General features: G+C 44.6%; 1 protein-coding gene across 1 annotated transcript in view; it reads left to right on the top strand.

Annotated features, from left to right (window-relative positions):
• TMEFF1 (transmembrane protein with EGF like and two follistatin like domains 1) overlaps positions 1-13,953 on the top strand; it is a 312,349-nt gene that overhangs the window by 4,608 nt on the left and 293,788 nt on the right. The gene's annotated exons all lie outside the window — the stretch shown is intronic.

The raw sequence follows: 13,953 nt of genomic DNA, 5'->3' as shown, positions 1-13,953 counted from the left end.
GTGCGCCTGTAACGTCCCTGTGTGTAAGCAGCCTAAAAGGAAATAAATATGGCACCCTCCATATCCCTCCCATTTCAGGTGTCCTTTAAAGAGACTCCGTAACAAAAATTGCATCCTGTTTTTTATCACCCTACAAGTTCTAAAAGCTATTCTAATGTGTTCTGGCTTACTGCAGCACGTTCTACTATCACCATCTCTGTTATAAATCAACTTATCTCTCTCTTGTCAGACTTGTCAGGCCTGTGTCTGGAAGGCTGCCAAGTTCTTCAGTGTTGTGGTTCTGTGATGCATCTCCCCCTCCAGGCCCCTCTCTGCACACTGCCTGTGTATTATTTAGATTAGGGCAGCTTCTCTCTTCTCTCTTATCTTTTACAAGCTGGATAAATCCACATCTGAGCTGGCTGGGCTTTCACATACTGAGGAATTACATACAGGCAGAGCTGTCTGCACTCTGCAGGAAGAAACAGCCTGACACTTCAGTGGAAGATAGCTGCAGGGGAAAAGAAACACACAAATGATCTCTTGAGATTCAAAAGGAAGGCTGTATACAGCCTGCTTGTGTATGGATGTATTTTCTATGTGTGGACATACTGTACATCAATCTACTTCCTGTTTTGGTGGCCATTTTGTTTGTTTATAAACAAACTTTTTAAAACTGTTTTTAACCACTTTTAATGCGGCGGGGAGCGGCGAAATTGTGACAGAGGGTAATAGGAGATGTCCCCTAACGCACTGGTATGTTTACTTTTGTGCGATTTTAACAATACAGATTCTCTTTAAAGTAGACCGGATCTCTTGCACAGGGCAGAAAGAAAACACCCTGTATGTATTTAAAGAGTTTAGCCTGTCTAATTCCCCCTCATCAATAGTAATTTGATCACTCAGCTGTGTCAGCTGTCTGGTTTGGCAGAGCAGCTAATTTGTAAAGACAGGATGTTAACCATATGTCTGCTTCCATGAAAGCAGGAAGTAGACACACTGCAGATACAGGATTAGTATAAGCTGTAACAAATACATTTTTTAAACATTATTATGCTGTTGCTTATCTTTTAGAGCAGAGAGGAAGTTCTGAGTTCAGGTCCACTTTAAAGAGAATCTGTTTTGTTAAAATCGCACAAAAGTAAACATACCAGTGCATTAGGGGACATCTCCTATTCCCCTCTGTCACAATTTCGCAGCTCCCCGCCGCATTAAAAGTAGTCAAAAACAGTTTTAAAAAGTTTGTTTATAAACAAACAAAATGGCCACCAAAACAGGAAGTAGGTTGATGTACAGTATGTCCACACATAGAAAATACATCCATACTCAAGCAGTCTTTATACAGCCTTCCTTTTGAATCTCAAGAGATCATTTGTGTGTTTCTTTCCCCCTGCAGCTCTCACCCACTGAAGAGTTACAGGCTGATTGTTCCTTCCTGCAGACAGCTCTGCCCGTGTCTGTAATTCCTCAGTATGTGACTCCTTTCACAACAGAGGATTTATCCAGCTTGTAAAAGATAAGAGAGCAGAGAAAAGCTGGCTAATGTAAATAACACACACACACACAGGAGTGTGCATAGAGGGGGCCTGGAGGGGGGCGTGCATAACAGATCGACACTGAAGAGTTGGCATCCTTCCAGACACAGGGCGACAAGTCTGACAGGGGAAAGATAAGCTGATTTATTACAGAGACAGTGATAGTAGAAAGTGCTGCAGTAAGCCAGAGCACATTAGAATAGGTTTAGGTACTTGTAGGATGGTAGAAAACAGGATGACATTTTTGTTACAGTCTCTTTAAGCTGTAGCCATTCTTACACTGTTAATGGTAGAGTTCTTAAATGTGGCACAGTTGGTCACTGGGTGACTGGGATTAAAACCCAGGAAAGTGGGTGGGGCTTACAACAGCCAATCAAAATTCACCTATTGATTCTCAAGAGGAATATTTAAATTGCTGCCATTCTTACACTGTTATTGGTAGAGACCTCTAATCTGGTACAGGCAGTCATTGGGTGACTGGGGGTCAAATTCAGAAAAGGGGGCAGAGCCGCAAACAGCCGGTCAGATTTATTTGCTTGATTTCAATGGGAAAATTTAAACTGCTTCTGTTCTCACATTATTGATGCCAAGGACCCCAAAGTTCACAAACTTGGCCATCGAGTGTCGAGGATAGAAAAAGTGTCTGGACCCAACAACAGCCAAAAACACACCCTAGCAACACCGGGTCTTCAGATAGTTCATAATAAAAGTAATTCATATTTTTCCTCTAATGATGAGTATTTTTTTTCTTTTTTCTTCCTCTCATACTGTCTAACTCTATATTTATTCCGAGACAGTTTCATAACTTGATGCAGTTTCTGTGCTATAATTCATTATACTCATTGTAAGTTAATTGTAATAATTTAGTTGTAATAATCTTACCTCATGATATATGATTATTTCACTTTTTGGGTGTACTTTTTGTTCCTTGCTGCTAATTTACATATAAATGATGTCCCTTGTTTCCTAAAATAGGAGGAAATTAGGTAATTAGTTTATGCACTGGAATTTTCTGAATGTATTAGTGCCCTGTTAGATTCCACTCTAGGAAGGAATTCCCTGTGAAAGAGTATACTCCAGTTTGGAGTCCCAGTTATCCTCCATTGTAACCAGGAGCCATGAAAAATCCTAATTCCTAGAGACTGGTATTACTGGCAGGACTATTACTTCTCTCTGTGGATTCCATCTTTCAGTTTGAGAACTGGTGCCTGCCTGAGGACCGTCCCATACATCTTTACTGGACATCACTTACCTTTACCACTAGCCTTTCCTACAGACTACATACAACCTAAATACAAATTTTAAAAATATGCAACAAGCAGCGTGATTGCATTAAGGAAAAAAATTGCACCGCAGCTGATTGCCACAGTGGGAACAGGGCACCACAATGCGTACATACAAAAAATAGCACCAGGGAAATTAGCTGCTAGTAGAATATCGGTAATTACCAATATTCTACTATTGGGCAGTGGAAATTTCAATATTAAAATGTCTGTAAAATTTACCAATATTTTACTAATGCTAAACTATTCTCACTCGAGCCCTCCCTCTACCAATGCCTAACCCTAACCAATCCCCCCGCCAATGCTCAACCCTAACATCCTCTCCCCCGATACCTAACTCTAACCGACCACGCATGCCTAGCCCTAACTGACCACTCATCCATGCCTATCTGTAATGGTCCCCCCCGCCGCAAACGCGACAATATCTGTGTTTTGTCTTCCCACAATAATGCCGCGATACACATAAAATATCGGAAGCCACAGAAGTCTGGGTGCCCCATACGCGCCCATGTTATTTGCAGCAATGAGAGGAAATGTGGGCGCTAGAACTGCCTCCTATACGAATAGCCAGCGCTTTGTGAAGCGCCCATGATTTGTAGCCACAGTTTGTATAGCAGGGAGCCCCAGCGCCCGCTTATTTATCAGTCCAAATTTCCCTTCACAGCTGCAATTAACATGGGTGCCTGTGCGGCACCCAAACTTCCACTAAACCTCCGGCGCCCACATTTCCGTTTGTCACTGTAAAAGGGCTCTTGCGTAAAATAATGTCTGTAAATCTATGCATTACAACATAACACTGCTTGGTGAATCAACTTCTATGTATGGTGTTAGGAACAGCAGTTACTGTTGTGACAACCTTCAAGGTAACAAAAAGCTCATACTGTGACCCTAGATGTCTGCACACCAACTATTCAGGACTGATTTATTATGTAGTTACAGTACATACATCCTGTGCAGAAGGGTTACAGATATCTGTGCAAGACAGTTCAAGATGTGAGAGAATCTCTTAGTTCTAAGAATTCTCTTGGTACACGCTCACAGCTATGTATAGGGGATGGAGCCATGGCTTTGTTCATTGTAAAATTCACAGAGCATGTGGCTGAAGCCATGCACCAAAACCCTGAAGCTATTGTTTGCCTCAGGCACTATGAATAAAGCAACAGTAAGAAGGGTCTAGAAGGTTCAGGCAGCTAGCTATACTGACCTGTGTGTAAAACAGTGCTGATATACAGTTATTTAATATGTGTTTACATAAGAAAGCACTATGTCCTTCCCATGAAGGAGGAGGTAAGGCTTCTGTTCAGCACAGTAATATCTTTGGTGTAAAGAACATATTGTCTGGATCCTCGTCCTTTGATCTATGGAGTACATCTGCTACTCTGGCATGACATTAGAACGTCCACCTGTTTTTATGAACTTGCTGAAGCACAAATGCGTACATATTGCTTACCACAAATATCCTCTCATTTGCACGCAAATTGAACTTATTCCCACAGGAGTCCACAGTAAAACTGAACTTACCATTATAGTTATTGAAACACGTCCTTTACTCTGAAAAGTCAGTCACTGTCTGCTACTGATATTTATCCTGAAATGCAATGCATTCAGCTACAGAGTTTTTGTACTTGTTTTGCGAAGTCATTCAAATTTTTCAATAGTGAAATAAATTGAGGTCAGCGGGGTTGGGTTTCTTATAGTTTGAGGCATTGAATGTGAATGTTTTTAGGCTTGTAGCTGAAAGAAAACTCTGCAAAATATATTTCTAGCATCTCCGACAAACTTCAGCAGACAATAATAAGGGGGAAAATTCATTTGAACACTAATAACAAACGTGCACAAAAGGCAATGTGCCTGCAGTTACTAAACTGGTTATAAATATTTGTTCAATCAAGGGTGTTGCTATAGGCAACACAAAAAAGGCTTTGAGGTCGTGATGAGTAGGGAGAAGGGATGTCATGGCAATGCTTGGAATTTGTTGCACACATGGCAGAGGTGTCCTGGCACTGGCTAAGCAGTTATTGGTACTTTACTGGTACACTAATTTGGTGCCGTTTCATATATGCTCACCAATGCCCAATTAAAATCCTCCTCCCAAGAAAAACATTCCCAGGAAAACGGATGGAACCTAACACACATGGAACCTAACACTTATCAAAAATACTGTTCTCAAATCCTTCACCTGGAGAGGGTTGATACTAAAGGGTAACTGAAATGAGAGAAATACAGAGGCTGCTATATTCATTCATATATAAACAGTGAAAGTTACCTGCCTATCATGCTGGGCTTGTGGCTTTAGTTATTTTTGAGTCACACTCTTGCGACAAACATGCAGCCATTGGAGTCAGAGCAGAGTGAAATAATTTAATCTGCATCCGTTATGGGACAGGGACTTATAGTATTAAAGTGGACCTGAACTCTTCCACAGGACTGAAGAAATACATAGAGAAATGTACCCTGTATGCATTTGGAGAGTTTAGCCTGTTAATTCCCCCTCATTTGTGTCTAATCACAAGCTGTAATTTGATCTTTCCCGTGTCACATGACTGTCTATGGCCCAGTTCACACTTGCGTTTTTTTCCGTACCGGAACGTATACTGTACAAACAAAACGGATGAGATTGGATCCAATGATAACATATGGGTCCGTACCCATCCGTCCGTCCCACCGGATCCGTTTCCTTCCAGATTTTACGTTCCGGCGGCCGGTCCGAAAAAATGCTGCAGACCCTATTTTTCTGGAACGTTGTGCCCTACGGAACTGATCCGGAAGGTTTTGCAGCTCAATAGGAACTAATGGAAAGAGGAAGTTGACGGCACACTGCCTATAAAAACGGACCTTTCTAGCCCTCTTCCTGTATGCTTTCAATGGTACAGCGGCCATCTTTGTTTGCAGACACATGTGCCCAGCAGGATTTGACTGGGATTCCTCCCAGTTCGTGCTCTATTATTTGGAGAAGATGGCAGAGATCAGACCATACAGCATAGAGGAACTGATGGTCCAAGTGCAGGCTCAACCTGCCCTTTGGGATAAGGGGCACCCAGACCACAGTAACCTCCGGAAGTGCAGGAAGTTGTGGGAGGAAATCGCCAAAATGTATGTGGAGGGATTCGATGAACTGAATCGGAAGCACCACACTGTGCAAGGTATGTTTACAACAATTGATTTGGGGGTCTTGTGGTGTTGCATCTGTTTTGTTGTTTGTGGTGGGGTTCATATTGAATATGTAGCACGCAGACACGCACGCTCTGTGTGTACCCATGTCCCACCCACGTACAGTGCCACCTGTGTCCCACCCACGTGTGTCTGTACCGCAAGGCCTCAAGGCCTGCGGCCCAGACACGCACGCTCTGTGTGTGCCCGTGTCCCACCCACCCATGTTCAGTGCCTTTTATGTCCCACCCACGTGTGTCTGTGCCACCTTTGTCCCACCCATTTGTGTCTGGGCTGCAGGCCCAAGGCCTACAGGCCTGCGGCCCAGACACGCATGCTCTGTGTGTACCCGTGTCCCACCCACCCACGTTCAGTGCCACCTGTGTCCCACCCAAGTGTGTCTGTGCCACCTGTGTCCCACCCATGTGTGTCTGGGCCGCAGGCCCAATGCCTACAGGCCTGCGGCCCAGACATGCATACTCTGTTCACACACAACTGACAGGATGTCCATTCAAAATGTAGAACCAATAATTTATTAAATACCAATAGAAAAATATTAAAAATACAAAAAACAACATAACAGGTCAACTAAACAAATGTATATGGACAAAATAAAAAGTTCTTTATTGTTGGCCAGCAGAGGACATGAAATAGTCTGCCAATTTGTCCCTGTTTCGGAGGCAGACTATTCTGGGCCTTGTAGCAAACCTCCGCATCGGCGGAAGTGGAAGTACATTTGGAGGTTCAGGAACGTCCACTTCCTCCTGGCACACAAAATTGTGGAAAATGCATGCTGCCTTAAAAACGTAGACATCGTTGTCCGGTTTCAGCAGCAAAGGTGTGTGGAACATCCCCTATTTTGACGCCAGGATTCCAAATGTACACTCCACCATTCGCCGAGCACGGCTGAGCCGAGCATTGAAACGGGTCTGCTTCTCACTGAGGCCCCTGTCCGGATATGGCCACATCACGTGGGTAGACAAGGCAAAAGCCTTGTCTCCCACAAACACAAAGGGGTAGGCGGGTGTCCTCGTCCCAGGCCACGGTTTGTCATGGGGTAGCTGTAGTTGGTCTTGCTCCAGCCGCTGGTACAGGGTCGTACGCTGGAAAATGCCAGCGTCATTGGCACTCCTGTATGACCCCACATCCACGTAAACAAACTTGTAGTCCGCATCTGCCACAGCCATTAGCACAATGCTAAAGTACTTTTTATAATTGAAGTAATGTCTGCCACTCCTCAATGGTTTCTGAATCCTAATGTGCTTTCCATCGATCGCACCAACACAATTAGGAAACTTGCACTGGGTCCAGAATAGGTCTGCGATCTCCTCCCATTTTGGGGTGTCTGGAACAGGCATATGTGTGGCCTCAGTCTTCTCCAGAGGATTCTGGAGGTCCTTACAATGATGCCTGCCACCGTGCTCTTCCCTATCCTGAATGTCACGTGTAGTGATGCATACGTTTGTCCAGTTGCGATGAACCTAGGAGAGAAATAATCAAATAAATTTTTTTTGTCTTTGCAGTTGAAAAATTTAAAACCAGATGGTGAAGTGTTCGTGACGCCTAAGTAAAGAATCTGAAGATCTCGGCTAAAGAACAGCAGAGTGGAAGTGGCTCCTCAAAAAGGACATCCTACTGCTACACGAGACAGCTGGCTTTCCTAAAATCTTCTGTGGACCCTAGAGAGTAAGTTCAACTACTTTGACCATTCACTGACAACACATGGTATATGATGTTAACATTCTCCTTTGCATTATCTACAGGACTGAAGATAGTTTTATGGAGGATGTGGACATGGACAGAAATTAGGTCTATCTACAGGACAGTGAGGAAGATTTTGAGGATGACATCCTTGATGACCCTATCTTGGACAAAGACTACACTCCACCAGCAAGACGAGACTCGTCTGACTCCAGGAGGTCTAGTGAGGACTTGGTACTCCCTGATACTCCAGCCCCTGTACTCCCTGATACTCCAGCCCCTGTACTCCCTGGTACTCCTGACCCTGAACCACCCACACAGGACATTCCACTGGCACCCGCACCCCCTCGCACTACTCCCACCCAGGGCCGGATTTAGGTAAAGGCCCCCAAGGCACGTTCCTAGGGCGCCAGAATTCAGCATAGTTAGAGGGGCGGGTGGTGACAGGTTGAATGCACCTGTCACCAGGAATCGCTTTGCAAGTCCGCAGTTGCGATCGCCCCTTCACTGGCCTGAGGCGAGCCTGCAGCTGCCAGTAGTCTGCAATCCAGAGACCTGGTTGGCAGGCAGGCAGCTCATTCTTGAGGCTGTTAGCGGCGGGTAGCGACCTCATCACTTAGTTCAGCCGCCGCGCCCTTTCCCTAACGAGCGGCAACAGTCACTCACCTCTTTCCAGATTTTCAGCGCCGAAGCTTCCTCTGTCAGCCGCCACTGTGAATCTCTATCTCCTGCTGTCGTCTTTCACATGTGACTCGCTGGCACATTACCGGCGAGTCACATGGTGGGGATGGACAGCAGAGATGCACAGCGGCGGCTGACAGAGGAAGCTTCGGTGCTGGAAGTCTGGAGAGAGGTGAGTGACTCTGTCCCAGCAGCTGCTCGTAGAGGTGGAGGGGCAACGGGGAAGAGGACGAGGAGGACACCCATACCGGATTGGGGGTGGGGGTTGGGGCAGAACAGCATCTGGTTGCGTAAGAGGAGGCAGGAGGTCGCTCAGCATTAAGCTACCTATACTGATGCGGGGGGGGGGGGGGGATATGGCGTCTAACTACCTATACTAAAGTGTGTGTGGAGGGGCATAGCATCTGGCTGCCGAGAGGGGGGAGGGACACAGCGTTAACCTACCTATACTAAAAGGGAGGTCTGGCTACCTATACTAAGGGGGTGCACAGCATTCAGCTACCTATACTGGGGGGGGGGGGGTAGCATTTGACGACCTATACTAAAAGGGGGGGCAGCATCTGGCTACCTATAGGGGGGGGGGCACTGGGATTAGCATCTTACAATCTATACTAAAGGAGGGGGGTGACAGGGAACATCATCTGGTTACCTATGCTACAGGGGGGGACAATGGGGGGACAGCATCTGGATACTTATACTAAGGGGGCTGGGTAACCAGGGACCACTTTAAGCTACCTATAGGTGGGGGGGGGGGAAGCATAGCATTTGGCTACCTATTCTAAAGAGGGGGGTAAAGGGGGATAGCATTTGGTAACCTATACTGGGTGGGAGCACCTCTCTTACCTATACTAAAGGGGTGGACATAATCTGGCTACCTACAGTATACTGGGGGGCCATGAACATATTCAGCTCCCTGATGCTGCCAGGGACTAGTTTGCCTCATGGCTGCACTTCCATGTACAAGTATAGTCCTCACATTCCCATTAGTCCAAAGTTACTTGTGCACAGAGGAAACAGTCATGGACAAAAGTATTTGAGCTACTGGGTATGTGTGGAACATACTCGCACAGACCTAGTACAGTTGCACATGGATGGGAGTGCAGCCACAAGGACGAAGAGGGTCCCAGGCTACAGTGATGGGTCTGAATATGTGCAGAGGGACCCAGTGCAGGAACTGTGCACACCGGGAGGATCTATTAAGTGTTTTTTTTTTTACTTTGCGTAGAGTTTATTTTAAGACTTTTTCATTGGGAAAAAAATGTGTGTAAGTTTGGGGGTGTGCGCGATGTTGGTTGAGGGGAGGTTGGGCGTTTGGTCATAGTGGGCCTTGGGCGGTAAAACGTACAAATCCAGCCCTGCTCCCACCCAAGTCTCCCAAAGCAGAGTCCGACCAAGTGAGGACACCCCTCCAGCAAGTAGGCGTAGAGCTGCTCCTGGTCCTGTACCCACAAGAAGGGAGACTGAGGCGATGTCAGGTGCAATATCAGGCCTGCTAGGCATACTTAGAAGCCAGGAAACTATCCTAACTAGGCAGCTGCAGGATGGGGACAGATGTCATTTGATGAAGGGTTATCGTGCCCATATCGAGTAATTACAAAAAGAGCTAGAGGTTGTGCATGCGCACTACCAGGGTGAATTGAAACTGATGCACGAACAATATCGAGCACACTTTGACCAACTGGAAATGCAACACCACCAACAAGTTTCACAGTTGCAGCAGCAGATACAAAATCAAAGTGCTGACCTTATGCAACACCAATCGCACCCAGCCTACCACACCCTCATGTCCCTTCTTCCTTTTGTGGACAAAGTCCCAAGTGTCAGCATGCTCGCCTGCCAGTACAGTTTATTAGAGGCTGTCAAATCTCACATGGACCCACAATTTCAGACCCAACAGCCCATGTACACAGCACTTCCACCTCCACCTGTCACCTGGCAATCAAATTCCCAAAGCTACCAAGGGTATAGAGGGAGTGCTTTTGAGGAAAGTAGGTACTTAGGAACAAGTTCAAGCACTTCCACGGTTAGTACCCCTGACACTCCTGACCTCGCAAGTTCACCAAACCTTTTCCATGGAACTGGTGCAGAACCCAAATTGTAAAAGAAGTTTTTAGTCTTGGCCTCCCCTTGGACATGGCCTTCAGAACCTGTGACGCAGGAAACATAACATGACATGGCTTGGCCACTTGGCCTTGTCATGTCATGTTGACATTCCTGTATCCCAGGTTTAGAAGGCCATGTCCAAGGGGCTCTGTACCCACCTTGTACACTTTATAATCCAGGGACTAGTGTCCCTTCTTTGCACTAGTCTGTGGCCCATTTTGCAACCACTGTCTGCTGCATCTGCTGCTCTGCACAAATTTAGCACTTGGTCCTCTACCTTGGACATGGCCTTCAGAACCTGTGATACTGGAAACACACAACATTACATGACATGGCTTAACCACCGGTACCTTGGCCTTGTCATGTCATGTTGACTTTCCTTTGGCCCAGGTTTAAAAGGCCATGTCCAAGGGGCTCTGTACCCACCTTGTACACTTTATGATCCAGGGACTAGTGTCCCTTCTTTGCACTAGTAGTGTTGGGCTCTGTGGCCCATTTTGCAACCACTGTCTGTTGCATCTGCTACTCTGCACAAATTTAGCACTTGGTCCTCTCCCTTGGACATGGCCTTCAGAACCTGTGACGCAGGAAACACACAACATGACATGGCTTGGCCACCGGTACCTTGGCCTTGTGGATGTGGATAAAGGGGTTGTGGTGGTGGGGTGTTTAGGTATGGATACTTCCAGGGATATGGACATCCATGTGTGCTACTGTATATCCAAGAGAACAAGCCTACTTTTTAACAATTTTTTGGGGGGTATTAACAGGTGACATATAGTATTTGCAGGGCTGCCCTATGCAGTACGCACATTGGGAGTGTACTAGGACATCACTTGCCAGTGAGCCTGGAGCTCTGGTGGTAATTACGAGGCTGCCTGTGCCTGGGAGATGTGTTGGGCAGAGCAGGAGTGATAATAGGTAGCTAGGATCTCCCAGTACTCTACCAATGCATGCGCTGAATCAGTGAGGAGGGGTGTCGGCCTATCAGCCAGTCACTGGATTTGGCCGTGTTTTTAGGCCAAAAGTGTGTTTGGGGGGTGGGCTTATGTGTACATCAGCCTATCCATTTGTATACATGGTATTAAAAGTAAGTCTTACACAGTCACTCGCGGTATTTGAAGAAAAAAAAAAAAGAGACACTTGCTGCACAAAGCAGGAGTAACATTTTCACTACTTTTTAAACCTCCCAGTGACTGTGATTATGATGTAATCTAATCCTGGTGAGTGTGGCAAAACCACATAATAACATATCACTGGAAATGCTTGGAAATCTCTGGAGAGGTCTTCATAAATCAGACTCCTGCATGAGGCTAAAATCACAAACCTGTTCATTTCTAAACTTTTGGCAACTCCCACTGTTTTAATGCAACAGGGCCCCTATAAGCAATTACCTTTTCTCTTGAGATATCTCCCAGAAAATACTTTTTAATCTTACCTACAAAATAATTTTTCAGCAACTAGCAATTGAAAACATAATACAAAGCCAATAAAACAGTAATATAAAACTTATTGGCATAGCTCCCAACTGTCCCTCTTTTGGAGGGACAGTCCCTCTTTGGAAGCCCTGTCTCTCTGTCCCCCTTTTCTCCTCATTTGTCCCTCTTTCAGGACTTTGTCCCTCTTTCTAGGTAAATATATATATTTTTCTACTAAAAAGTGTTTGACTAAACTTTATTCCCATCCTTTAAATTGATATATTACTAATTTTAAAAGGGGTTTTATATAAATGCACAGAAGGGGGTACTGCTTGCTCGGCATTTGGCAACATCCGTTATATGCAATGAGGTTCGCAGACTGGAAATTGTCATGGCCATGGCAATGACATCCCACCGTGGAAGGGGTTTCCCCTCGATATAAGCCATGCAGGCATCCATGATGAGCCATTCTAAATAAAAAAAATGTAAACATTTCTGTTGGGAAAGGTGGTATCAGCTACTGATTGTGATGAAGTTCAAACCTGGGTTAAAGGATACCTGAGGTGAACATAAATTAATGAAATAAACAATTGTATATATCCTCCTTCTCATAAAAATGACTTTTTAAAGCGGAATATAACCCTGCATTTCAACTTTGCTCTAAAACATTATTTACAGTATATTATATGCAACCAGCATTTTTTTTTTTTTACTAGACCAGCATTGGAAGGGTTACACAGAGCTTTAAAGTTCCTGGAGATTTCTGCAGACGCATCCGAAGCTGACATAGATACATTTTGTTTACATAAATGTATCTAAGTGTTGAATGTGACTCACTCTCTCTGACTGAGAAGGAGCTGGAGGACAGCCAAAGAGGACAGCCATTTCTCAATAGATACATTTAACGAAATAGAATGTAACAATCTAAACTTCTGCATATCTCTCCACGGAACTTTAAACCTCTGTGTTTAACCCTTTTAATGCTGGTCTAGTAAAAAAAATGCTTTTTGCATATAATATGCTGTAAATAATGTTTTAGAGCAAAGTTGAAATGCAGGGTTATATTCCGCTTTAAGATATTCCACAGCTTTATTTTATATTTAAATCTACTTCTTAAGTTTTTACTGTTTTATAGTTTTTGCTCAATGACACATTCATTGAATTATGCCAAAGCTAAAATCTAAGAACTATTGACCCTTTTTATCTCTTTTCTGCTCTCCGAAGCCATTTTCTGCTATGAAAGTGTTTTATAGTTGTAATTTCTTATCAGTGAGGGTCACACTGTAGTCTGACCCAGTCCTGACAGGAAACTGCCACTTACATCCCTGATGTTTAACTCTTTCAGGCAGAGAAAGAAAAAAAGGAACACAGCATAGGTATTTGTGTGCTACGCACTGTACATACACATGTCTATCTCATCATGTCACATGTTACTTCGGGTATCCTTTAACTGGTTGCCGACCGCTCCACCCCAATTGATGTGAACGCAGCGGCAGCTCCAGGACCTCTTCACGCCGATTGGCGTGAATGGCCTGGAATGGGGAGTGCAGGAGAGCACGCACGCCGATGCGCGCACATCCCCGCTCCGCCTTCAGCCTCCCAGCGGCAATCATAGTATTGATATGAGTTGTGGTCTAGTCAGAACTAGATCACCTCTAATCACCATACATTTCTAGTTCAACTTCTGTCACTTTCACTTGAAGATAAACAGACTCAACATCCCAGCTATGGCATCTGTCACCCCAAACACTTAGACATGAATATTACCCCTGCTTCTTAATAAATAATTATTTAAAGAGGAACGTTTACTGAATATAACTTATTAAATTAAAATGCTTTTTTACAGTATTACTTTATAAATTATTTTGTGAATTGTTGACCATTGTAAATCCTTTTCTTATCCTGATTCACATTCACTTTCTAAATAGATGGCAATATTTTTTTTTTTGCTACATACGCAAATCATGTCCCCTTGTCCGTTGTACAACCCTAGGAACAAAAAGCTCATCTGCCAAGCTTTTGTATTGCCCTCTGATGTATTTATACATGTTAATCAGGTAATCTCTTAGTCGCTTTTCTTCCAAGCTAAATAAGCCCAGTTTG

Source organism: Hyperolius riggenbachi, chromosome 5, assembly GCF_040937935.1.
Source record: "Hyperolius riggenbachi isolate aHypRig1 chromosome 5, aHypRig1.pri, whole genome shotgun sequence".
In the NCBI taxonomy this organism is placed as follows: Eukaryota; Metazoa; Chordata; class Amphibia; order Anura; family Hyperoliidae; genus Hyperolius; species Hyperolius riggenbachi.
The sequence above is the reverse complement of the archived record's forward strand: the minus strand, read 5'-3'. Positions and strand labels throughout refer to the sequence as shown.